At 44.6% G+C, this 26,255-nt stretch overlaps 2 pseudogenes across 2 annotated transcripts; both read right to left on the reverse strand.

Moving 5' to 3' along the window:
* Positions 1 to 494: 494 nt before the first annotated feature.
* On the reverse strand, positions 495 to 6,610 carry LOC309890728 (zinc finger CCCH domain-containing protein 11A-like; annotated as a pseudogene). Its single transcript has 8 exons — positions 6,557 to 6,610; positions 6,237 to 6,356; positions 5,334 to 5,457; positions 4,701 to 4,903; positions 3,946 to 4,065; positions 3,382 to 3,440; positions 1,526 to 1,580; positions 495 to 1,003 (listed from the first exon to the last, which is right to left on the reverse strand). The product of its transcript is annotated as a zinc finger CCCH domain-containing protein 11A-like (transcript).
* A 9,272-nt stretch (positions 6,611 to 15,882) lies between these two features.
* On the reverse strand, positions 15,883 to 25,274 carry LOC309890729 (zinc finger CCCH domain-containing protein 11A-like; annotated as a pseudogene). Its single transcript has 10 exons — positions 25,221 to 25,274; positions 24,901 to 25,020; positions 23,997 to 24,120; positions 23,364 to 23,566; positions 22,617 to 22,736; positions 22,053 to 22,111; positions 20,480 to 20,539; positions 20,198 to 20,252; positions 19,227 to 19,675; positions 15,883 to 16,064 (listed from the first exon to the last, which is right to left on the reverse strand). The product of its transcript is annotated as a zinc finger CCCH domain-containing protein 11A-like (transcript).
* Positions 25,275 to 26,255: the final 981 nt, after the last annotated feature.

Raw genomic sequence — 26,255 nt, forward strand, 5'->3', positions numbered from 1 at the left:
CTGTGGTATAAACAGACTGATTCCAAGTTTGAGGATTACAGAGTTGTCTGGAAATGCTGCTGGCGATAGGATTTAGACTGCACTGCAGCTCCTACCAGCTGCTGAAGGGTAAGAACACACTCAAGAGGGTGGCACACGGTGAGTAACAAAACTTGTCAGAATTATCAGAAATTGTACGAATGTATGTGTGTCTTCACAGAGGACTCACCTGTACATCAGGTCCAGAGGAAAGTTTAGGAAAAGGCCGGTTCAATTCCACTGCCTTCTTTTCTTCTTTTTCAGGTGCTTTAAAAAAAGACAAAAAAAAAGTGTTGTCAACGGCAGAAATAAAGAAAGCTGGGTACTTGTTTCCTTTGTGCATTTATTTCCTTGTGTCCCATGAGAGAGAGAGAGAGAAAGGCTACAATGTGCAAGCCATTCAGCATTTATCCATGAAGCAGATCCTGAGCAAACTGAACTTGCTCAATATGGGAAGCACCTCACTGGGGCAGGCATTAAAGCATCTTATTACCTGTTAGTTTTGTGCTCCATAAAGATTTCTGCTCTGCTGGGGCAGGTCCGGGTTGTGCTGAGGGAGCTGGCACATCTCCTTCACTCTGCTGCATCCGCAGAGCTTTCTCACGCTTTATTTCTTCCAAGGTTTTAACACGCACTTCTCCTTCCGGCTTGACTTTTCCTGCCGGCTCCTTCGCCTGCCCTTTGCTGGGCCCGGACAGAGCGAGCTGCTTCTTGGACTCACCCTGAATTTTGCTCTTGCTATGGCATTCTCCTGCTTTTTTCTTCTCTTCTACCAAGCGATTATTCTTTTTTTCGGACAAGGCTTCAGAGAAAGTTTGGATGCGACCTGCACGAGCAGCTCTTGCCCCTGCGCTGGAATCTTCAGTTTTACCATGCCCTTCAGCCTCGGCTTTGGCTTGAGTTTCGCGTCTCTGAAGAGCTTTCTCACGACGGATTTCCTCCAGTGTTTTCACATGGATCTCTCCCATCGGCTTGGCAGCCTTCCCTGTCATCATCAAGAAATGAGGAGAAGCACCAACATTTAAAGAGAGTCCAGCAATATTTTAAGTCTCCAAAATTTGTCAGAGCACTAAGGAAAACTCATCTTGAGCGTTCCCAATAATGCATCTTAGAACAATGCAATCCTTAGAACAACATTCTCCTCCTCCTCTGAGCCACTTGTATTTTGAAGACCAGCCCTATCCAGAGAGAACTGCTACACAGAAATGCTGCTTTACTTTATTACTTTTTCAGACTGCATTTCAAATTCCTGCTCCTGGCAGTGGTTCTATTCTAATTGTACGTAACGGTTCACAGAAGCAGCTAAAAACCTCGACAAGGCACAAGTAGAAAATAAACACACACCTAGAGCCAGAGTTCTGATAGTGGCTGTCAGAAGAGCTTCAGCACTCAAGCAAGAGGCGTCAGTTCTTTGTTTTCGTTTAAATTAGTTTGTAGGGATGTATGAAAGCAGTCCAAGTTCGTGGAAAGGAAGGAGGAGAAAGCATATTTAATATCTAGCTGTTACCTCTCTCAGTACTGGTCTGCTTAGGAGGTAATCCCAGCCTGTCCTTCAGAGACTTGGGAACTCGAACTGCAAAACAGAAAAAGAACGAATTAGGGAGGCTGCATAATGTCAACTTCAGGTTCACATTTCAAAACAAGACAGGAAAGGTGACTTTGAATCCCAGTGATTACGACCTCAGCCAACATGCAAAAAGAAACATCACTGGAAAAGGACAAACAGAAAGACTAAATACGAAACCCAGGAATCCAATCCAGATGCCCGTTTAGTACCTGTCTCTCTCTTGGGTGCTTTGTCAGCATTTCCCGGAGCCTCTACCTTCTTCCCCAGCCTTTCAGCAAGGCTGCGCTTCACTGGAAGGCTGCTTACATCATCTTCAGAGAAAACAAGGAATATTGTAAGAACTTTTCTTTGCAGGAAGGTTTGAGAACAGTCAACAATAAGCTTCTCTTTTTCAAGCATATTTTCATAGAATTGCCTTTCAGCTGCTAAATGATTTTTTTTTTTTTTTTTCCATTTCTGCCGTCAACACAGATCTCCACTGCAATGTATTTTCCTTTCATACATCCCAAATACTCTTTAATGCAGTCATATATAGAAGGCAGCACCTACGTAACAGCTCGTAAAAAGTTCTCACCCGCGGAGGCTTTCCGTTTTCCTTGTCTATCAGCAAGATCTACTCGAACCACAGGTTCCTCCCCTAAAACAAAAGGGAATTTTTTTTTCTATTTCACAGAAACCAGTAGCCAACAGAAATATTATCCTGTTAGCCCATGTCCAAAAAACCCCAGTCAGACACTCTTTTGACAGCTAAACCACATAAACTCATATTTTAACTATAATTAACATGGAAAAAAAATATTAATAGTCTCAGTGCTTGCTTCAAATTCCAGCTGAGATAGTGGAGAGTGAATCTGAGTCTGCTTGACACCTATACTTTGTGCAGAACAAAGCTGCATAAGCAAGCAGAATATTCTTAGGTGCAAATGCTGAGAAATATTCCTTTCTAAGGTGAATGTCTACGAGTAAAAGTACTTCCACACTTTTTTCCCTTTAAAAGGCATTTGCACAGCTCTAAACAATTTATACACAAACTCCTGTCATACTGTGTCCACACCTGCCACTGTACGCCTCTTTAATGCTTCAGAAATTGCTTCTTATATAGCACTGGCTTCTACAGCTCGCTCTTCTCGTTACTCTTCTGGTTTTCAGTTACCCCCCTATTGGCATACTGACACTTTTTTTTTTCTCTCCTGCCACTGCACTTAACCTGAGCACCAAATCTTTCCAGTACAACCAGGGACTTTAAGCATAAAAGCACGTTTTGAACAGAAGGCAGCACCAGAAGGCTAACATGGGTGAATTGTTTTAATTATTGCTTAACCCTCCAGTTTAGGAGTAATGAAATCAAAACAAAAGCATTCATTATTACCTTTCTTGGAAGACACTGTCACAGTTCTCACCACTGTCCGGACGTTTTCCTCTTCTGGAGCAGGAAAAATCATAGAATCAACGGGACGAAGAGAAGATCTTGAAGAACCTTCTGTTCAGAGCAACCAAAACGTAAGGAAGTTTACCCAACATAAAAAACTATCACAAAGAACAAAAAACTTTAAATGACTTGTTACTGTCAAAAATACAGCAAGCAGAGCATGTAAAGAAGAGAGGTGACTAATTTGCCTCTGGTTGCCCTTTGAACTCCCATTTAGAATACCAGCTGGCTGAGAATCAGGTTGCTTTATGCCCCCAGCTAAAAATGGAAGTCTGTCCCTCAAGCAGCTCCCAGTCACCATCACCTGCCGTGAACAGGATAAGAAAGTAGGCAATATTAACTCACCACCGTGTCTCTTATTTTTTTCCTTCATCTTCTGCCATTTGATTTCCTCAAGTGTTTTTATTCCAAAATTCAGATTGCCCTCTGAAAACAGGAAACAGTTCATGAGACAGGCTTAGAGGCACTCACTGAGGACCACAGGTCCTCAGGCTTCTTAGCGCTCAGGAACTTTCTGAAGTATTTCGAATAAAGCCTGTCAACACTCCTCACAAGTGAAAGAGCCATAGAACCAATGGCATTTTGCCCCTCCTTTCATCCTTCAGGGTTCAAAATGTAGTTTTAATTTTAATCCATTTACACGATATTAGATCCCTCTATTGTTAGATATGGCTTATCAACAGTGGTTGCAAGGCTGCACGTGCAGCCATTTAAACTCCATGCTGTGGCCCTGTTTTGTTCTCCAAAAGTAAAGAAAAGGAGTTCACCTTTCTGACCCAATGGGCACATGATGGTATTAATGGCAGAAATGAGATCATGGAAATAACCGACTCCATTCAGCACCCCTACATTTTGTTGTGTTTTTACACCACGCTGCTTTTGACTTAACTGTCAAGTTCTTCTGATTTATCCTACTAAGGTGCTGGCATACCTTGTTTAGTAGTAGTAGAACTGCCTTTCCGAGTGGAAATCACCCGTAATCCATTTTTGCCTTCCGCAGCTGGATGCTGGACGGGAGTTTTAGTTTCTTCTCCTTCCTCAGAAAGTTGGTCTGAAGGGGAAAAATCGATTCAGTTATGCATAGACCAGGTTGGTCATGATTACGTAGCTCATGCAGTGACACTTCAGCCCATGGTTCATATAAAAAACTTTGTTGCTGTTTTGTTTTTTTGTTTGTTTGTTTGTTTGTTTGTTTGTTTTTAAACAGCTACACTGACCTGATGAACTCCTAAGTAGAATACACTAGGACAAAACATCTAGGACTCTAGATTCTCTCTGCAGCTTTAACTACTACACAACACATTGCTCTTCAGACAGAAAAAAGAAATTTCCTTCCTAGTTTCACATAGAACTTTACACAAAAGACCAGCTAAAGCCAGGAGTGGTTCTAAGCTTTCCTCCAACGTTTCAGCTTCTGTCCACTGACTGCCAGACAAAGCCACCAGTGACCTGGCCAGACTGCCTGCCCTATTGCTAGTCAGACCTCAGGTCATCTGTGATTTATACATTCATTTACAGCACAAATTCCTTCAAGAACCAAAGATTTAACACATTCATTTACAGCACAAATTCCTTCAAGAAACAAAGATTTAACACATTCATTTACAGCACAGATTCCTTCAAGAACCAAAGATTTACACAATCATTTACAGCACAAATTCCTTCCAAGAACCAAAACATGCTCACCATCATCATCTTCATCATCATCTGCAGCATTGATTACAACTGGAGGGTGTGTAGGGCTTGGGACATTTTCAGAGTTTTCCACTTTCGTCACCCCCTTAGCTGTGGAGAGGGATTTGACTGGACAGAAAGTTTGTTTTGCTGCAGTGACATCTGAGCCACTTTCAGATCATTGTCCGCGCACTCAGGCGGACTTGGCAGTGTAGCTAGAGGAAGAGGAGGATCATCGGTAATATGGCAGTTTAAAACTTTGACCACAATGCAAAGAGATGGTAGCAAAGGCAGATAACCCGCACAGACAACGAGTTCAGCATCTCCTTTTGCCCATCCCATCACTGCTTACGCCGTGAACAATGACTTCCCTTCGAACAACAACACATCTCCCTACCACCCAGCAAAAGAGGAAACAACAGGAAGCAAACTGCAAGGCAAACATCACACTAAGCAAAGAGAAGCTGAGCACGAAAGCAGAAAACAAACACCAGCAGTACACTCGGTGCAGTACACCTATGACTGCAGACCTTTTCCTGCACTCACAAATGAACAGTTACCTGACGCCCCCTACAGGATTGGCACCCACTAAGTACTACTCAAAATTAATTCTTCAGCGCTTAAAGAAAAAGGACCTAAACTCACTCTTGCTTGGTGGTAAGAATTGTCCATCGATGTAACGTCCCTTTGCATGATGAAAAGCACAGTTGGCTTTCTGACAGCCTCCCGGCTGGTTCTCCCAGTAGCAAGGAATCTCACTGCGCTTTTTCTGAAGACAGAAAGAAAGAAAAGCTCGTGATAACATGCACCTGAGGCTTGCAAAGAGATGCACAGCTCCAGATCGTGACAGCTGTCACAACACAGTGCTGAAACATCATTCCAAAGGTCAGTTTCTCAGTTAAGTGTAGTATTTCTGGGCATATTCACAAAGTTTGCATAAGCTGTAACCACTATGCACATTTAGTTTGGTCATCACTCAGTTTGAGAAGACAGGCACTCTCAGACATCAGTTGAGGGTGGCTTAAACTAATACACCTAGGATTATACTAGGATTATTCAGAGGGAAAAAGAACATCTGAAATTGCCTAGGTTAACCCTGTCTAGAACTACTTCTTGGAGACTTAGTTCTGCTGCACCTTTAACTTTCCCCACTTCCTACCCCAGGCAGCTACAACAGCGTTATCTGAAGGACTGTGGGTCAGAAGACACCTGATAGTTCATTATCAAGCCTGCTCCCATGAGGATAGAACAGCCTGTTTATTACCCCCCTGCTCCAGCAGGTTTTAGCAGTCTATTTAACAGCTATTCTGCATCTCTTGAGAAAACTGTCAGCATCTAATAAAAAAAAATAAACAAATATCTTGCTAAGACATACCTAAGGCATTGATTTTATTTCCCTCTGCTTCCTCCCACCCCCTCTCTTGGTAACAGAAACCAGTATGATTTTGAAGCAAACAAATCTATCCTGCAAAAGCACAATCAGTACACCTACGGCACTGAAAAATGCTTTTGTGGATTTATTTTGAGAACACATTGTTAGGCACTCACGTCAATTTCCATGTGTCTGAATCGGCAGACATTCCTGAAACAACGACCCTCCTGCCACAGCTTGCAGACCGTCTCATTGCCCAGAGCAGCTTCGCAGTGGCGGTAGGCACATTTGTCTCCCTGGAACCAAAAGGAAACCAACAAGGAAAATAGAGTACAGCCTCAAAAATGGCCATGCTGCTGCCTAATGGTGCTACAACTGAATTCACAATCTATCTGGTTCTCAAGTTAACCAAAGACCAGTGTGCTTCCTCCTCCTAATCTACTCCTTCCTGAAAAAAAGGGGGAAAAAAAGCAAAGCAAAGGAAAGCCAGCCATACCTTGCTACAGGTAGAATAGAAATAGAAGTAGCAATCGTCTCCTTGTTTAGACATGCCGACGAGTTCTGCTAACAAGCTCGGGTTCTCTCCACAGGGACTTCCTCTGCTCTTGGAGAGAGCTGTCTTCACCCTTGCTTGGGCTGAAAGTCTTCTACTGGCTTGTGATCAGTGAAATCTTCTTTTTAAAAGTAACCCGAAAGAAAGTAACAAGTGAAAAATAATGAGGAACGGACATTTTTCCAGCTTTCTTCAGTTAATCAAATCAAGTTATCAGTCTCTCAAAGAGAGCAAAGCCTTGAAATCAGCTGTTACATGAACTAACTAAATATTAAAGTTCTGTAAAGCTGCCAGGAGCTTTGTCAGCAAGCGTTCTCTTCCACATCCTCAATAATATGACCTGGAGCACATCTGGAAGCCTGAAAACGGAGTCACTCCTTAAAAAACCACCTGATGATACATGCAAGTCAATAATCAACTATGGCTACAAATAACTTCTCTAGAACACAGTTAGGACGCATTAAACAGCACGTTCCAGGCCCTGTGGGTCTTCGATTTCACCTACCTGGACAACCTCAGCAAAGTTATCGATCTTCAAAGGCTTCCAGTTAACTGCTCCTGTAGGCCGAACCAAGACTGAATCCGTGAATTAATAATAAAGGGGTAGGAAGAATTTTCCTCCTCACTTTGCCAAGGGAACCTCTCATCCACAATTCAAACATAGGATGCGCTTTTAAACAGCTTATAACTAAGAGAGGAAGCAAGTCCATTTGAATGCTCTCTCAGACTGGATGCAGCCAGGGTTAGTTAGCTCTTCAAAAAAATAAAAAACAAAAACCAAAACAAACAAAAAACAACAAAAAAACAGTGCATTTAGAGATGAACTCGTGATTCAAAGTGGCTGCAAAAATGAGGCTCCATCTTCCACAGCCGGACAATTTAACTTTTAACTTTTTTTTTTTTTTTTAATTTAAAATTCAGCATGTTCCAATCTCTGGTCTTCAAGATTTCTTCACCTATTAAGAAAACACAAAAACCTTTCCCCGTCTTTATTACCTGTACAGCAAAAAACATACCAGTGCATCTAAAGCCACAGATGTGCATACGCATACACACATCTGTGTTTATACACACACGAGGAGGGAGTGAGAGAAAGTTAGCTAGAGCGACAGTGAAAATCAGAATTTTTGCCTTTTCGACACAGAGAGCGTGTAAAAATTCTCTCATTTTGAGGGAACTAGAAAAAAATGGAGGCTCTACAAAAGATTTTGATGAGTATGCCTTCGAGGCCGATGCTTTGTAACATGAGGGATCTGGGGGCCAGCACACAAATATGCATACGGATGTACATGCATACAGGATAAACATATCTATGCACACAAGCGTGCACAGTAGATGTTGTATGATCTCCATATCGAGAACAACTCGTAGCCCTGATCAGACACGTAGAGTTGCAATCAATTAACAGCAGCAAGACAGCAGATCAAGGGTACAGCAAGCTTTGAGAGGCAGGGGAATGCTCACTTTACCAGTGGCACGGCTGCATGATACCAAGGATTTTGAATTACTTTGATTTTTTGGAAGCAATTTGGTTTTTCTTTCTGCGCTGTAGCAAATACCACAGGTTTGCCATCACGTGCTGTTCCCTAATCCATATATCCATCATCATCCATTGCTGCAGGATCATGAAAGGTTAGAGAAGACGACTTAGGTCCAATTTAACAGCCAATGAGTTTTCGATGAGCAGAGCTGCAACAGATTTTATTTCGCCACAAGCATTTTTTTTTCTTTTTTTCTGATATGAAGCTAGAAATTTTGATTTTTTTTTTTTTTAAAGACACTAAATGTCACAAAACCTGCAACCAGACCAGATAAAGTTCAATTCAGAGTGATTCTGAATCCTTTCATTAAAACGCTGCACATTTCTGTGCAAATTATTTCTGACTCTTCTGGACAAAAGTGGATGAAATAGTTCTTACAAATTAATAATAAAAGGTTGGAAGCTTTTACTCACACGAACACTAGTGAATTTTCCAGGAAATATTGTTTTGGCAGGGAATTTTCCCAAATCTAAAATAAAGAGAGGAAAAGTTGGGTTCTCATATTAGTTACTGCTTTTGACTGCTGGACAAAGGGAATAAAAACAGTAGTTAAGTGCAAGGTTTCCTTCTCTTCTTTAGTATGGATAGGAATCGTCACTTCGGACCTTTAGCACCTTCAGAAACACACCCAGTGCCATGCAGGTTCCTCTGCAGCTACTTCTAACAATTACTGGTGCTCCTTAGCATGGAAGTTTGACTCAAAACACTCTCCAGATTTAGCTCTTTTGACTGCCCAAGGAGCTCATCATTTTGCTTGTTGCCTTCCATTTTCCTGAACAGACCGGGAACGCTGTTCAGAATCTGAATGGATCTGGTCTAAGGAATGGGAAGAAAGCAAAACCAACGATACCTTGCAGTATTCCAAATTCCAAAATAGCAGTCTCATTTTAAAAAGGACCTCAAAAGCTTTTTTTTTTTTAAACTGACATCTGCTAACAGAGCAATCCAAGCGCTAAACCAACTGAAGTTGCCCCTGAAAGCCTGAATAAAAATGAGTAAATCTGGTGCACTCAGCAGGTCTGTAATAGAAGTTGGTAAGGGTTTTAGATTTCTTTTTTTTTGCTCCAGGGTGCTGGTAAAATTTTTGCATTAAGAGATTTTGAACCTTTTGTACCAAAGAATTAGAGATGCGCTACAGTGCCAGTAGCTGGGGGTCTGGAAATACACACCAACAAGTGTCATAAGCTTTGCCTTTGCTGAAGGAAGATGAATAGTACAAAGAAAATCTGTCTAGTTTGTTTTACAGGCTTGTCTTTCTCAGTACGGAACAAACTGACCTCCCTGGTCGAACTTTGCAGTGCCTATTCTGCCTTTGTCCTGCAGAGAAGAGCAAGAAAGGAACAAATCTATTTTTGCACCCCAAAAACGCATTAGAGGAGGATTATCACACCCACCTAAGGGTACTTCCTTGTTTGTTTATAAAGCACAAAGCATTTCTCTTGGACAGTCTCTGTTGCTGGCCTCTTTTGTGCCTTCCATTTATAATAAAGATATTAAGATGCTTACCCCTTGCTTGTTTTTTTTTTTGTTTGTTTGTTTGTTTGTTTGTTTGTTTTTTTAAAGAACAGTGGAAGTGGAGAGTCGGATGACAAGCAAGAACAAACACTAGAAACTCCTTGTTCTGCCCCTGCTTTTTAATCACCCAGCATCACCCCGGCTGCAAAACAGCCTCTGCTGATTTACCTGCTTGTTAAAGCACCCCACAGGCTGCAAGTGCGGTGTGCTAGCTGTCAAGTTATATTTAACGGTGCACACGTAACCATTCATCTTCCCACAGTCGAAGCACAGAACAGCCTCTTGCTAACAGAACTCATCCCTGCTGCTGCAAGAAACCTCAAGGCCTGCAGGAAAACCTCAAGCTAAGAGTTCCAAAGCAAAAGCAGAAAACGCATCATTTGTACTCTTTCTATTTGAGGGAATTCTAGCTGCTAAACGCTGCCTACATCTGAGGGCACGTTCTGAGGCTGCCGGGAAGGACACTCAACACCCACTGACAGCAGGAGTGCAAAGATGCCAGCCAAGAAGGCAAAGGTTAGAGCTGAACGCTGCCTCAGCTTCCTCCAGCAGCCAGCTGGGGGTCACCTGTCAACACGCTCTCTGAGACTCGGAGCCCCGAGTTACCGCAGCCGCCACGTACAGCTGCTCCTTGCTGGCCCAAACTATTTGAAGAGTCTTCAAACTTCAGGGACCTGTTTTACGACAGCCTCAAGATCAAATTCATCTGTTCCTGAAGGCGCTGATCGTCCTGCTGTTTCTGTAGCTGTCAAAGAACAATCCTGAACCGAGGCACTCGTCTGATCAAACAGTGCTTCGGCACAGATTTGTCTTTAGCTTGACACATCAAGGTGAAGAGGAATCGATTCTTGCAAGCAACCTCTCAAGCAGGGATCTAATAAGGTGACCAAAACGACAGATCTGTTGTGCAGATCTGAGCACGTCACTCTGCAGGGAATCACTTTCAAGCCTAAGATGTTTCACCCATCTCCCTGCCCCAGAGCGACACAAGGAAAGCTCTTAAGCAATTGCTAGCCTCTCCTCAGTGCTCACGAGTCCCAAATCACTAATTTTACAATATATAAACCATGGCAGCTGGCACCTAGATGGCACACGGTGACACTGCACACGTTGGCAGTGTCGTCAGGAGCTGGAAAGTCAGGGGTGAGGGGGTTAAGGGAAAACCACACATCAGTTTAGCAACTTGGCTCCCGTAGGATACTTCCTACGGCAGGAGTTTTAGCAAAGTCCCTCCCTCAGAGGGACCTGCTGGCTAATTAAAACGGGACTTCTGCTGGAGCAGTCAGAAGGCAGCAGGGTATCAGGAGATATCCAGTGGGCATCACTGTCAGTCTGTGGCAGTTTGGGGTCCAGGTATCAGTGGTTATGCGTGGTTTTCTCTGCTTCACTTTCTCCAAAGCTGTGAAAAAATAGTTCTTTTACAGCACTGTACAGTCACACTTTACGGATGGAACCAGCTGCATCAACTTCCAGTACGACGGTGTTGGAAAAAGGTGCCTTTGGTGGTCAGGAGCACAACAGCTCTGGTGAGGTGTTATTTAAGTGTGTTCTTACATCTGAGTTTCCTCACAGCAGTATGTAGCTGAGGGGGTCCAGGTTTCCCAGGTAAGATTGATGGTTTTTCTCCTACCAAGCACCAGCTCAGTATACAAAGCTCTGTTAATAACACCCAAGCGTGTAGATGTTAAACTGAAACTGCTTTTAAACCTATTTGTTGTTACGAAAATAGCTTCATACACCATCTTCACAGGGTAAAAATTCACATGGAAGGACAGAAAAACCCAGAAGCGCTTCCTGAGCTTCAGTTTACCAACAGCACCATCGGATTTAGATCCTGGCCTGGCAGCCAGGATGCAGGGTCTGTAAGCATTGCTGCGATGTGCAAGTGCCAAGGCAGGTTTCTGGCCTGCCCTGAATAAAATACCTTTTTTTTTTTTTAATACAAACAGCGTGCCAGGTACGCTGTAATGCCAATGTGCCAGCTCAATAGAGGATGTCAAACAACAGAGGCGTTTATCCTAATTTCTGGCATGAAAACACTTTTAACAGCATTCTTTTCATGAAGAAACCCCTCTCTATCTTCTCCAATGCTCCAGGATCTGCTGCAGCTGCAGCAGCCGCGCTGGTACAACCCACATCTTTGCCAAATCTTTTCAGTAATTGTGCTTTACCTCGGCAATGTTGAGGTCACTCCTCTTCCTCCTCCAGCTGAGCAAGCAGCTCGCTGGCTCTGCCACACCGCAGGTGCGGAAGCGAAAGCTGGGAACACAGGAGTCAAACTCTCAGTGCTCACGAAGCCACCAGGGCAGAGGGCTGACACAGAGGCACCCCGGATCCGCTCTCCCTCCCCGCTGCGAGGCTCGCAGCAGCCCCAACCCGAAGCGCACACAATGCTTCGCATGGTGATGTCACCGCTGATTCTGAGTCCCCACGTGAGGATCTGCCTCACCACTCTCAACGTTGGTGTTTTATTTTTTTGTTTGTTTGTTTGTTTGTTTGTTTTTCTTTTAAACATTCACAGCTTTTGGGAAACCATTTCGCTAGGGAAGAAGTCCCACACGAGGGAAGTCCGTGCTTTTCTTCCAGGCAGTGGCACGTGCTTTAACACGCTGCGTTCGACAAAGCAGCTCTCCCCGTTTTGCTCAGTGGCAACAGGCACGACTGCAACGCACACAGCTGTAGGCAGCACCTGCAGGTCCCAAACCCTTAACCCGTTTTTAGAGAGCACCAATTTTTTAAGTAGTGCTTTTCCCTTAATCCATGACCCCTTCTTTCCTTTATTTCTATCGGGTGGCTCTCCTCCATTTTCCTCCTCAGTGTCTGAGCAGACACTGGGAATCGTTTCCGGAGGAAGGGCACTGCTGAAGCTCCTCCATCTACTCTCCGAGAAAAGAGAGTATGTTAAAGAATACATCTTTCCTTTCTTTTCCCTTTTTTAAATACAATTTCTGAAATCAACGCTGCGGCCTGGCAGCAAATACCTACAGGACTAAAGATGATTCCTCATCCGCACTGTAACGTTGTAGTTAACCTCCAAATGAACCCATCTCCCCAGGAAGCGGCCATTTGAGATGGGAAGGGGCAGAGCAAGAGGAAGCTCTCCTTAGCCTAGCTCTTCCCCCAACACCACCTCGCCACCCAGCACCAAATTCAACTCACCTGCTCCGCCTGATCACTCGAACGGGCGTCCGACGCTGGCACACGCCACAGCGGTGGTTCTGATGTGCCTTAAATCACCTCTCCGCAGAATATCTTGGGTCTGTATGCTCAAATAACGCAGTATTTGAGAAATAACGCCCAGAGCTCACACTCTGAGTGCAGCCCAACAGCACCGAAGCACCGGTAGGCTAAACATTCTGAACCTGGCAACAAGGCTGACCCAAGCAACAGCACGGAACCCTTCTGCACCTTCAGCGTGGACATCAGCGTAAGGAAACACAGACCTCCTCGATCCAAATTTTAAGCGAGAAACGCAAAAGGTCACCCAACCGGCTTGTTTTCAGCAAGCTAAAGGAGAAATTAAGGCGACAACCGGGTGCATCCAGAGTTAGTCAGATCCTGAAGGCAGTTCCTTGGGGGAACGGAGGAGCAACGCGCCAGATGAGGGCTGCCTTACAGCGCACCCCTTAGAGGCACTGCTACGGAAGGAAGGCAGAAGGTTGGAACTCGAAAGAACTCGCAAGGTGCCCGTTAAGGGGGAAATCTTTCATTTTTTTCTCAGCAGAACCTCCCCACTTCCCCCCCTCCCCCCAAGAAGGCAGCCCGGGGACTCTTTGCTTCCTTAGGGAGAGGGCAGGGACGGGGCAGGGTGGTGGGACAGATGGCCAGAGGGTCGGATGGACGGACAGACAGCCGGACAGAGGGCCCAGCAAGGCCTGACGAAGGGCTCAGGAGCAGGAGGGAAGGGCAGGGCGAGGGGAAGGGCAGAGAAGTACAAATCTTTTTTTCCTTGTGATAACTTTTCTTGACCAAAAAACACGATTGTGAATGAGGCAAAATGAAAGATGAAACATGGGGACGTGCGGATACTCACGATGATGCAGCCTTCTATCTGCATGTTCACCTGCTCATAGAGCCACACCTGGATCCTCGACCTCTGCAGAACGAAGGAGGAGAGTAAGTCGGGCCACAAACACTGAGCACTTTTGTTCTCTCATGTGTTCAGAAATACCTGCTAGCCACAGCCACGACAGCTCCCAAACGCTCCGAGGAGCAACTCTCAGGGGCAGTTTCAATGAGCAATCTGACATTTGAGCGTTATACCATCGGGTGAATACTACACATTCGGTGAAGAACACGTTTCCAGTCACAAGGGAACACCCCTGCACGCCCGGCTACACGAGGGGGAAACGCTGGGCTCCTTGTGCCCACCAGCACGCCGCACAGCTCTCCATCCCCCACAAACCCGTCCCGGGACACGGCCAGGAGCCGAAAACTCACCGAGGGGAATCCCCAGACCCTCCCCACTCCCCCCACACCTCCCAAATCCCCATCCCCGCCCCCTCCCCGCGGTACTCACGTTCTGCAGATAGCGGAAGATGAGGTTCTGGGGCGCTGCGTTAAGGGCTCAGCACGGGGACGACAGTTCCGGGCTCGGGACAAGGCCCCAAACCCCACAGCGAGGCCTCAGGGCCCCGCGACAAGGCCTCAAGGCCCGGGCCGAGCCCCCTGAGGTCCGAGCCGCCCCCAACCCACCTCCCCGGCACACCCCAGCCGCAGGAAGGATACGATGGGCTGCACAATCACCTTCTGCACCTTCTGGTCCTGCTCGCGGTACGCCATGGCTGCTGCCGCCTTGCCGCTCCCGCTCCCAGCACCGCAGGCAGAAGAGGCGAAGGCTGATGGTAGAACAGGGCTTCTTGGGGTGAAGGGAAAGCGAGGGCAGGTGGGTGCAGTCTCTGAGCTCTCCTCCTGATTTTGCTTTTTCTCCCCCATTACTGAGCTGGCAGAAGTCCCCGTGAAGTCCTTTGGCACGATGAAGGCCTGCGTGAGCTCCAGCAGCAGTTTCGTCGGCGGAGGTTTTCCCTGGTGGGGCCGGGGCGTCACAGCACACACACACACACACACACACACACACACACAGACAGAGACGCGTGGTTTTGTCCAAACATTAAGTATTTACAACAAATTCGACAAGCGCTTTTCCTCTGCCAGCAGCAAATGCCTGAGGGCCCCCACAGCTTCACAAATCATAGCGGGAAGAGCCTACCGTGCCGCGAAAAGTTCGGAAAATAATTCAAAATTGACCTGCTAGGGGAAAAAAAACGATGGCTGGTGGCAGGGTACACAATACACCCAAATCTCAGCTTTGTCCTCCGCAGAGTCAGTGCCCACGCCCAAGCGCGATGCTGATGGCACCCGAACATTTGCTGTAGCAGGCAGCAGAGCCAGCAGCTCAGGGGAGCAAGTTTTAAAACCAAGAGGCACTTAAACAACCTTTCATCGACCCCGTAACTGCGGCAGAGTCCCGACTGCTCGCCCCGGAGTCCTCACACCAGCAAAAAGCACCAACCAAAGCCTGGGGGAACTTTGGTACAGCACAAGAGAAGGGAGTGGGGGTAGCGGAGCCGCATGGCAGAGCTGCTGCTTTTCACCATTTGATCCTCCCTGATAATTGAAAGGAAGGCTGGGTGGGCTGACCCCCACCCCCACTCCTGGCAGCAAGTTTGGTCCACAACACACTGCAATAACGATTCTGCTCCCTCCCACCCCTACAGCTTCATCATCTGACACGGGTACAGTCAAAACAATGGCATACACGAGTAAAAGTCAAGAGTTGACATAGTAACTCCAGGATTTGGCTATCAACTGTCCGAGAAATCAGAACACCGAAGCTTCACAATGTGCCCAACATCGAGTTGTGCCAAGGGCGGAGGAAGGAAGAAGCTTTACGTTTAAGCCTTCAGAGCATCGCTCCATCAGAAGATCGATTTGCAGCCACCATGGCGTGCCAATGGAGATCTTTCTGTGCCAAAAGAAGTGCTTTGTCCTCTCAATATCGAAGGTAACCACCTATAGTTACAGAACGGATGCACAAGACCTTAACTCTGACCAGCAGGGAAATTTAGGACAACTGAGTGCAGATCCTGCCAATTTCTACCACTTCGGACCGTGCTTTAAGTCTCATTGCAAAGCCTCAGTTAGAAAAAGGATCACCTCAGGGTATCTAACAAGAAGAACAGTTTTAATTTTTTTTTTATTTTTTTTTTAATTCTACCATAGGACTACGCAGTTCAACTGTCAATCATCTCGGAGAGTTCAAGGAGGAGGTCATCCTCGTCCTTCCCTGGGTCTAAGTCGATTTCGGCTTCCAGTCTGCCTCCTGAGATTTCCCAAAGTAGCTTCTCAAAATCTTCATCCGCAGATAAGGGCGCGTTCCCTGTGGAACTCAGCCGGCGTGTCCGTGCCTCTTCTAGCTGGGAAGAAGCTGAGGTCGAGGTCTCGAGATCCATCTCCATCTGCTCCTCAAATCTTTCCGGGCTTCCAAGACGCACTTCAGGTCTTGGGAGAGCAAGAAAGAACAATCAGGATATGCCATTTCTTAACGGGAAATCCCTTTCCTGCAAACCGGCTCTTAAAACTGTAGGCAAGCCCTCCTACGCTTCAATCTTACACAGGGATTGTTATCAATCAACCCAGGGCTACATTTAGAGCCCGATGCGTTACCAGGTACATTTTTCAGTCTGGGGGTTTATCTGTGAAGCCAGGGCACCTGGAGTTGAGGTGGCATTCTTGAGGACCAAAAGGCAGAGGACACTACTCATCATCTATCACCTCACGAGGAAGTAGAACTTCACCTCATCCTCGTTCAGGTATTCAGACAACCCAAGAAGTCACCGGAAAGCTGTGCTGACTTGCAGCATTTCAAGAAAGCCTAATTAAGCAATCCTGCTAGCTGCTAGAAAGTGGTTTCAGGTGACTTATTCCTTTGATGGATTTGGGCTTTAATTATCTCAGAACCCTCATTTTTTCCCACATGTGACAGAACTTATGTTTCCCTGGGGATATACACTGATTAAGAAAAAGAGCAAGTTGGGGTTGTCACCTGTTTGGGGGATTTTCTTCAAGTCTGATGGCTGGGACGTGCTCCGGCACGTCTGAAACACCCTAGAAAGCAGCAAAACAGTATTTATGACACATGGGTAAAAGATTCCTTAATAGCTTTTTCCTCCACACTGCTTCTCCTCTGGCATTGCGGAGCCGTGGCCAAAATACAAAACCAAGGTGCTCCTGAAGAAAGTTCACATTCACCTGGAGGTTACTCATGATCTGGTGTCTTTTAAGAACATGGCATTAATGGACAAAATCCCCCACACCAGAGAAATCACAGCATCAGAGTACCGGTTAAAGAGTGCCATTCATCTCATAAATACAGAAGGGTTCTACAAGCATCCTGGAGACAGCTACTGGATTTCAAAGGAAACAGAAGGCCTGCAGAACGTTTGAGTTTTCCACCTTTTCAAATAGAGGAGGGTAGAAATTTAACAAGGGATCCATCGCTGCATTAGCCCCTGGCCTTACCATGGCTGCTTTTCTGGCTGGAGGTCCCATCATGTCAGCATCAAAGGCAGTCTGTAGTTCCACAGCTGCTATGGCAGAGGGATAACTCCCAGGTGCCTTACGTTTCAGTGCCTTCTTCTTGGGGAAAGTGACGTTCCCACGCGAAGGCTTCGCAGGTGTCATAAAGTTGGCTAGAGTAAAAGCAAGAGAGAACTGATACAGTCTTGCTCTGCCTCAGGAAAAATCCAGGTTCTCTTAATCATTTCCACAGTCCTTCTACACACTTAAATGCATTTGGCCAGCACAATTACACCGCCATTGCCTGGATTCTCAGGAATCTTTTCCACATAGGAAACTCTGTCTACCAACAAGCCATACAAAGGAACAAAGAAACCGAAGAGCTACAGTAAATAATAATCCAGGACAAGGGAAACCTCAGACACATAGCAATCCTAAGTGCAAGCTAGGTTCACAAATATAGACGGCTTTTATATTTAAAGTCCTGCTCCCGCTAGGAAAGGAAAAAGCAGCAGTTATAGTAGGACAAGAGTGTATGCAACTGTTGTACCAGCTTCCTCTCCCTTGCAGTGATGTCCCACAGTTAAGCTGTTCTACAAAGTCCACACTTGTAGTGTCATTTTCTAGTCTCCCGTTCCTTACCTAACATCTGGCTGGCAGGAAAAGAAACAAACTAAGAAAAAGAAAGTACACCCTTCGCTTCGTAGCATTGCGTGGCAAAATGCACCCAGCCAGAGTTACAGCATGAGAATTGTCATCTTCTGTCTGTATTTCAGAAGACAACCTAAGTAACTCTTAACCTTCAACACTTACTTTTAGCTTCCTGGCCCTGAAATTGAGCTGCCACTTTCCCTGCTGGTTCAGTATTAAAGAAGCCAGCAGTAGATTTGACAGCAGCTTCCTCCTGACGAAGCTTCTCTTGTTGTTTTCTCTGTTGCCACTTCTCCCACCGTCTCTCTTCAAAGCTCTTCTCTGGACATTTACGAGTTCCACTCTGCTGAGTGGGCTAGAAGGAAAGAAAAGTAGTGCATGAATAGGACAAAAAAAAAAAATAAAATCCGTGGAGATTTCGTTAAGAAAATCTGATCAGCAATCCCTCCAAAATGGTCTTGATGTGGAACAGCATATTAATATTGTTCAGGTTACTGTTGTGTTTTTTTTTCTCCATAAAATTCTGCCTGTAACAAGAGCCATGCTTTACTACGGACACAGTCTCACATATCTGCAATATCCACTATGGCAAGCTTCTTTAAACAGATAGGATGTTCTGCTGTACATCTATTTATCACATTCTTTTTAAGCAGCAGAAAGTCATACAAGTTCCCCTATACAGTATCCACTGACAGATTGATTTCCTTGAACACAGAACTCTGGCCTTCTGTATTAAATCCTTCATGTCTGACAGATCAAGTCAGTAAGAACAAAAAGAATTCCCTCCACGTTAACTGTGTACATTTCAGCTGGTGCTAACAGGGTTTCTTTCTTGCTGTGGTATAAACAGACTGATTCCAAGTTTGAGGATTACAGAGTTGTCTGGAAATGCTGCTGGCGATAGGATTTAGACTGCACTGCAGCTCCTACCAGCTGCTGAAGGGTAAGAACACACTCAAGAGGGTGGCACACGGTGAGTAACAAAACTTGTCAGAATTATCAGAAATTGTACGAATGTATGTGTGTCTTCACAGAGGACTCACCTGTACATCAGGTCCAGAGGAAAGTTTAGGAAAAGGCCGGTTCAATTCCACTGCCTTCTTTTCTTCTTTTTCAGGTGCTTTAAAAAAAGACAAAAAAAAGTGTTGTCAACGGCAGAAATAAAGAAAGCTGGGTACTTGTTTCCTTTGTGCATTTATTTCCTTGTGTCCCATGAGAGAGAGAGAGAGAAAGGCTACAATGTGCAAGCCATTCAGCATTTATCCATGAAGCAGATCCTGAGCAAACTGAACTTGCTCAATATGGGAAGCACCTCACTGGGGCAGGCATTAAAGCATCTTATTACCTGTTAGTTTTGTGCTCCATAAAGATTTCTGCTCTGCTGGGGCAGGTCCGGGTTGTGCTGAGGGAGCTGGCACATCTCCTTCACTCTGCTGCATCCGCAGAGCTTTCTCACGCTTTATTTCTTCCAAGGTTTTAACACGCACTTCTCCTTCCGGCTTGACTTTTCCTGCCGGCTCCTTCGCCTGCCCTTTGCTGGGCCCGGACAGAGCGAGCTGCTTCTTGGACTCACCCTGAATTTTGCTCTTGCTATGGCATTCTCCTGCTTTTTTCTTCTCTTCTACCAAGCGATTATTCTTTTTTTCGGACAAGGCTTCAGAGAAAGTTTGGATGCGACCTGCACGAGCAGCTCTTGCCCCTGCGCTGGAATCTTCAGTTTTACCATGCCCTTCAGCCTCGGCTTTGGCTTGAGTTTCGCGTCTCTGAAGAGCTTTCTCACGACGGATTTCCTCCAGTGTTTTCACATGGATCTCTCCCATCGGCTTGGCAGCCTTCCCTGTCATCATCAAGAAATGAGGAGAAGCACCAACATTTAAAGAGAGTCCAGCAATATTTTAAGTCTCCAAAATTTGTCAGAGCACTAAGGAAAACTCATCTTGAGCGTTCCCAATAATGCATCTTAGAACAATGCAATCCTTAGAACAACATTCTCCTCCTCCTCTGAGCCACTTGTATTTTGAAGACCAGCCCTATCCAGAGAGAACTGCTACACAGAAATGCTGCTTTACTTTATTACTTTTTCAGACTGCATTTCAAATTCCTGCTCCTGGCAGTGGTTCTATTCTAATTGTACGTAACGGTTCACAGAAGCAGCTAAAAACCTCGACAAGGCACAAGTAGAAAATAAACACACACCTAGAGCCAGAGTTCTGATAGTGGCTGTCAGAAGAGCTTCAGCACTCAAGCAAGAGGCGTCAGTTCTTTGTTTTCGTTTAAATTAGTTTGTAGGGATGTATGAAAGCAGTCCAAGTTCGTGGAAAGGAAGGAGGAGAAAGCATATTTAATATCTAGCTGTTACCTCTCTCAGTACTGGTCTGCTTAGGAGGTAATCCCAGCCTGTCCTTCAGAGACTTGGGAACTCGAACTGCAAAACAGAAAAAGAACGAATTAGGGAGGCTGCATAATGTCAACTTCAGGTTCACATTTCAAAACAAGACAGGAAAGGTGACTTTGAATCCCAGTGATTACGACCTCAGCCAACATGCAAAAAGAAACATCACTGGAAAAGGACAAACAGAAAGACTAAATACGAAACCCAGGAATCCAATCCAGATGCCCGTTTAGTACCTGTCTCTCTCTTGGGTGCTTTGTCAGCATTTCCCGGAGCCTCTACCTTCTTCCCCAGCCTTTCAGCAAGGCTGCGCTTCACTGGAAGGCTGCTTACATCATCTTCAGAGAAAACAAGGAATATTGTAAGAACTTTTCTTTGCAGGAAGGTTTGAGAACAGTCAACAATAAGCTTCTCTTTTTCAAGCATATTTTCATAGAATTGCCTTTCAGCTGCTAAATGATTTTTTTTTTTTTTTGCCATTTCTGCAGTCAACACAGATCTCCACTGCAATGTATTTTCCTTTCATACATCCCAAATACTCTTTAATGCAGTCATATATAGAAGGCAGCACCTACGTAACAGCTCGTAAAAAGTTCTCACCCGCGGAGGCTTTCCGTTTTCCTTGTCTATCAGCAAGATCTACTCGAACCACAGGTTCCTCCCCTAAAACAAAAGGGAATTTTTTTTTCTATTTCACAGAAACCAGTAGCCAACAGAAATATTATCCTGTTAGCCCATGTCCAAAAAACCCCAGTCAGACACTCTTTTGACAGCTAAACCACATAAACTCATATTTTAACTATAATTAACATGGAAAAAAAATATTAATAGTCTCAGTGCTTGCTTCAAATTCCAGCTGAGATAGTGGAGAGTGAATCTGAGTCTGCTTGACACCTATACTTTGTGCAGAACAAAGCTGCATAAGCAAGCAGAATATTCTTAGGTGCAAATGCTGAGAAATATTCCTTTCTAAGGTGAATGTCTACGAGTAAAAGTACTTCCACACTTTTTTCCCTTTAAAAGGCATTTGCACAGCTCTAAACAATTTATACACAAACTCCTGTCATACTGTGTCCACACCTGCCACTGTACGCCTCTTTAATGCTTCAGAAATTGCTTCTTATATAGCACTGGCTTCTACAGCTCGCTCTTCTCGTTACTCTTCTGGTTTTCAGTTACCCCCCTATTGGCATACTGACACTTTTTTTTTTCTCTCCTGCCACTGCACTTAACCTGAGCACCAAATCTTTCCAGTACAACCAGGGACTTTAAGCATAAAAGCACGTTTTGAACAGAAGGCAGCACCAGAAGGCTAACATGGGTGAATTGTTTTAATTATTGCTTAACCCTCCAGTTTAGGAGTAATGAAATCAAAACAAAAGCATTCATTATTACCTTTCTTGGAAGACACTGTCACAGTTCTCACCACTGTCCGGACGTTTTCCTCTTCTGGAGCAGGAAAAATCATAGAATCAACGGGACGAAGAGAAGATCTTGAAGAACCTTCTGTTCAGAGCAACCAAAACGTAAGGAAGTTTACCCAACATAAAAAACTATCACAAAGAACAAAAAACTTTAAATGACTTGTTACTGTCAAAAATACAGCAAGCAGAGCATGTAAAGAAGAGAGGTGACTAATTTGCCTCTGGTTGCCCTTTGAACTCCCATTTAGAATACCAGCTGGCTGAGAATCAGGTTGCTTTATGCCCCCAGCTAAAAATGGAAGTCTGTCCCTCAAGCAGCTCCCAGTCACCATCACCTGCCGTGAACAGGATAAGAAAGTAGGCAATATTAACTCACCACCGTGTCTCTTATTTTTTTCCTTCATCTTCTGCCATTTGATTTCCTCAAGTGTTTTTATTCCAAAATTCAGATTGCCCTCTGAAAACAGGAAACAGTTCATGAGACAGGCTTAGAGGCACTCACTGAGGACCACAGGTCCTCAGGCTTCTTAGCGCTCAGGAACTTTCTGAAGTATTTCGAATAAAGCCTGTCAACACTCCTCACAAGTGAAAGAGCCATAGAACCAATGGCATTTTGCCCCTCCTTTCATCCTTCAGGGTTCAAAATGTAGTTTTAATTTTAATCCATTTACACGATATTAGATCCCTCTATTGTTAGATATGGCTTATCAACAGTGGTTGCAAGGCTGCACGTGCAGCCATTTAAACTCCATGCTGTGGCCCTGTTTTGTTCTCCAAAAGTAAAGAAAAGGAGTTCACCTTTCTGACCCAATGGGCACATGATGGTATTAATGGCAGAAATGAGATCATGGAAATAACCGACTCCATTCAGCACCCCTACATTTTGTTGTGTTTTTACACCACGCTGCTTTTGACTTAACTGTCAAGTTCTTCTGATTTATCCTACTAAGGTGCTGGCATACCTTGTTTAGTAGTAGTAGAACTGCCTTTCCGAGTGGAAATCACCCGTAATCCATTTTTGCCTTCCGCAGCTGGATGCTGGACGGGAGTTTTAGTTTCTTCTCCTTCCTCAGAAAGTTGGTCTGAAGGGGAAAAATCGATTCAGTTATGCATAGACCAGGTTGGTCATGATTACGTAGCTCATGCAGTGACACTTCAGCCCATGGTTCATATAAAAAACTTTGTTGCTGTTTTGTTTGTTTGTTTGTTTGTTTGTTTGTTTTTAAACAGCTACACTGACCTGATGAACTCCTAAGTAGAATACACTAGGACAAAACATCTAGGACTCTAGATTCTCTCTGCAGCTTTAACTACTACACAACACATTGCTCTTCAGACAGAAAAAAGAAATTTCCTTCCTAGTTTCACATAGAACTTTACACAAAAGACCAGCTAAAGCCAGGAGTGGTTCTAAGCTTTCCTCCAACGTTTCAGCTTCTGTCCACTGACTGCCAGACAAAGCCACCAGTGACCTGGCCAGACTGCCTGCCCTATTGCTAGTCAGACCTCAGGTCATCTGTGATTTATACATTCATTTACAGCACAAATTCCTTCAAGAACCAAAGATTTAACACATTCATTTACAGCACAAATTCCTTCAAGAAACAAAGATTTAACACATTCATTTACAGCACAGATTCCTTCAAGAACCAAAGATTTACACAATCATTTACAGCACAAATTCCTTCCAAGAACCAAAACATGCTCACCATCATCATCTTCATCATCATCTGCAGCATTGATTACAACTGGAGGGTGTGTAGGGCTTGGGACATTTTCAGAGTTTTCCACTTTCGTCACCCCCTTAGCTGTGGAGAGGGATTTGACTGGACAGAAAGTTTGTTTTGCTGCAGTGACATCTGAGCCACTTTCAGATCATCGTCCGCGCACTCAGGCGGACTTGGCAGTGTAGCTAGAGGAAGAGGAGGATCATCGGTAATATGGCAGTTTAAAACTTTGACCACAATGCAAAGAGATGGTAGCAAAGGCAGATAACCCGCACAGACAACGAGTTCAGCATCTCCTTTTGCCCATCCCATCACTGCTTACGCCGTGAACAATGACTTCCCTTCCAACAACACCACATCTCCCTACCACCCAGCAAAAGAGGAAACAACAGGAAGCAAACTGCAAGGCAAACATCACACTAAGCAAAGAGAAGCTGAGCACGAAAGCAGAAAACAAACACCAGCAGTACACTCGGTGCAGTACACCTATGACTGCAGACCTTTTCCTGCACTCACAAATGAACAGTTACCTGACGCCCCCTACAGGATTGGCACCCACTAAGTACTACTCAAAATTAATTCTTCAGCGCTTAAAGAAAAAGGACCTAAACTCACTCTTGCTTGGTGGTAGGAATTGTCCATCGATGTAACGTCCCTTTGCATGATGAAAAGCACAGTTGGCTTTCTGACAGCCTCCCGGCTGGTTCTCCCAGTAGCAAGGAATCTCACTGCGCTTTTTCTGAAGACAGAAAGAAAGAAAAGCTCGTGATAACATGCACCTGAGGCTTGCAAAGAGATGCACAGCTCCAGATCGTGACAGCTGTCACAACACAGTGCTGAAACATCATTCCAAAGGTCAGTTTCTCAGTTAAGTGTAGTATTTCTGGGCATATTCACAAAGTTTGCATAAGCTGTAACCACTATGCACATTTAGTTTGGTCATCACTCAGTTTGAGAAGACAGGCACTCTCAGACATCAGTTGAGGGTGGCTTAAACTAATACACCTAGGATTATACTAGGATTATTCAGAGGGAAAAAGAACATCTGAAATTGCCTAGGTTAACCCTGTCTAGAACTACTTCTTGGAGACTTAGTTCTGCTGCACCTTTAACTTTCCCCACTTCCTACCCCAGGCAGCTACAGCAGCGTTATCTGAAGGACTGTGGGTCAGAAGACACCTGATAGTTCATTATCAAGCCTGCTCCCATGAGGATAGAACAGCCTGTTTATTACCCCCCTGCTCCAGCAGGTTTTAGCAGTCTATTTAACAGCTATTCTGCATCTCTTGAGAAAACTGTCAGCATCTAATAAAAAAAAAATAAACAAATATCTTGCTAAGACATACCTAAGGCATTGATTTTATTTCCCTCTGCTTCCTCCCACCCCCTCTCTTGGTAACAGAAACCAGTATGATTTTGAAGCAAACAAATCTATCCTGCAAAAGCACAATCAGTACACCTACGGCACTGAAAAATGCTTTTGTGGATTTATTTTGAGAACACATTGTTAGGCACTCACGTCAATTTCCATGTGTCTGAATCGGCAGACATTCCTGAAACAACGACCCTCCTGCCACAGCTTGCAGACCGTCTCATTGCCCAGAGCAGCTTCGCAGTGGCGGTAGGCACATTTGTCTCCCTGGAACCAAAAGGAAACCAACAAGGAAAATAGAGTACAGCCTCAAAAATGGCCATGCTGCTGCCTAATGGTGCTACAACTGAATTCACAATCTATCTGGTTCTCAAGTTAACCAAAGACCAGTGTGCTTCCTCCTCCTAATCTACTCCTTCCTGAAAAAAAGGGGGAAAAAAAGCAAAGCAAAGGAAAGCCAGCCATACCTTGCTACAGGTAGAATAGAAATAGAAGTAGCAATCGTCTCCTTGTTTAGACATGCCGACGAGTTCTGCTAACAAGCTCGGGTTCTCTCCACAGGGACTTCCTCTGCTCTTGGAGAGAGCTGTCTTCACCCTTGCTTGGGCTGAAAGTCTTCTACTGGCTTGTGATCAGTGAAATCTTCTTTTTAAAAGTAACCCGAAAGAAAGTAACAAGTGAAAAATAATGAGGAACGGACATTTTTCCAGCTTTCTTCAGTTAATCAAATCAAGTTATCAGTCTCTCAAAGAGAGCAAAGCCTTGAAATCAGCTGTTACATGAACTAACTAAATATTAAAGTTCTGTAAAGCTGCCAGGAGCTTTGTCAGCAAGCGTTCTCTTCCACATCCTCAATAATATGACCTGGAGCACATCTGGAAGCCTGAAAACGGAGTCACTCCTTAAAAAACCACCTGATGATACATGCAAGTCAATAATCAACTATGGCTACAAATAACTTCTCTAGAACACAGTTAGGACGCATTAAACAGCACGTTCCAGGCCCTGTGGGTCTTCGATTTCACCTACCTGGACAACCTCAGCAAAGTTATCGATCTTCAAAGGCTTCCAGTTAACTGCTCCTGTAGGCCGAACCAAGACTGAATCCGTGAATTAATAATAAAGGGGTAGGAAGAATTTTCCTCCTCACTTTGCCAAGGGAACCTCTCATCCACAATTCAAACATAGGATGCGCTTTTAAACAGCTTATAACTAAGAGAGGAAGCAAGTCCATTTGAATGCTCTCTCAGACTGGATGCAGCCAGGGTTAGTTAGCTCTTCAAAAAAATAAAAAACAAAAACCAAAACAAAACAAAAACAAAAAAAAAAACAGCGCATTTAGAGATGAACTCGTGATTCAAAGTGGCTGCAAAAATGAGGCTCCATCTTCCACAGCCGGACAATTTAACTTTTTTTTTTTTTTTTTTTTAATTTAAAATTCAGCATGTTCCAATCTCTGGTCTTCAAGATTTCTTCACCTATTAAGAAAACACAAAAACCTT

Source organism: Aythya marila, assembly GCF_965140915.1.
Source record: "Aythya marila genome assembly, contig: HAP1_HAP1_SCAFFOLD_221, whole genome shotgun sequence".
NCBI classification, from domain to species: Eukaryota; Metazoa; Chordata; class Aves; order Anseriformes; family Anatidae; genus Aythya; species Aythya marila.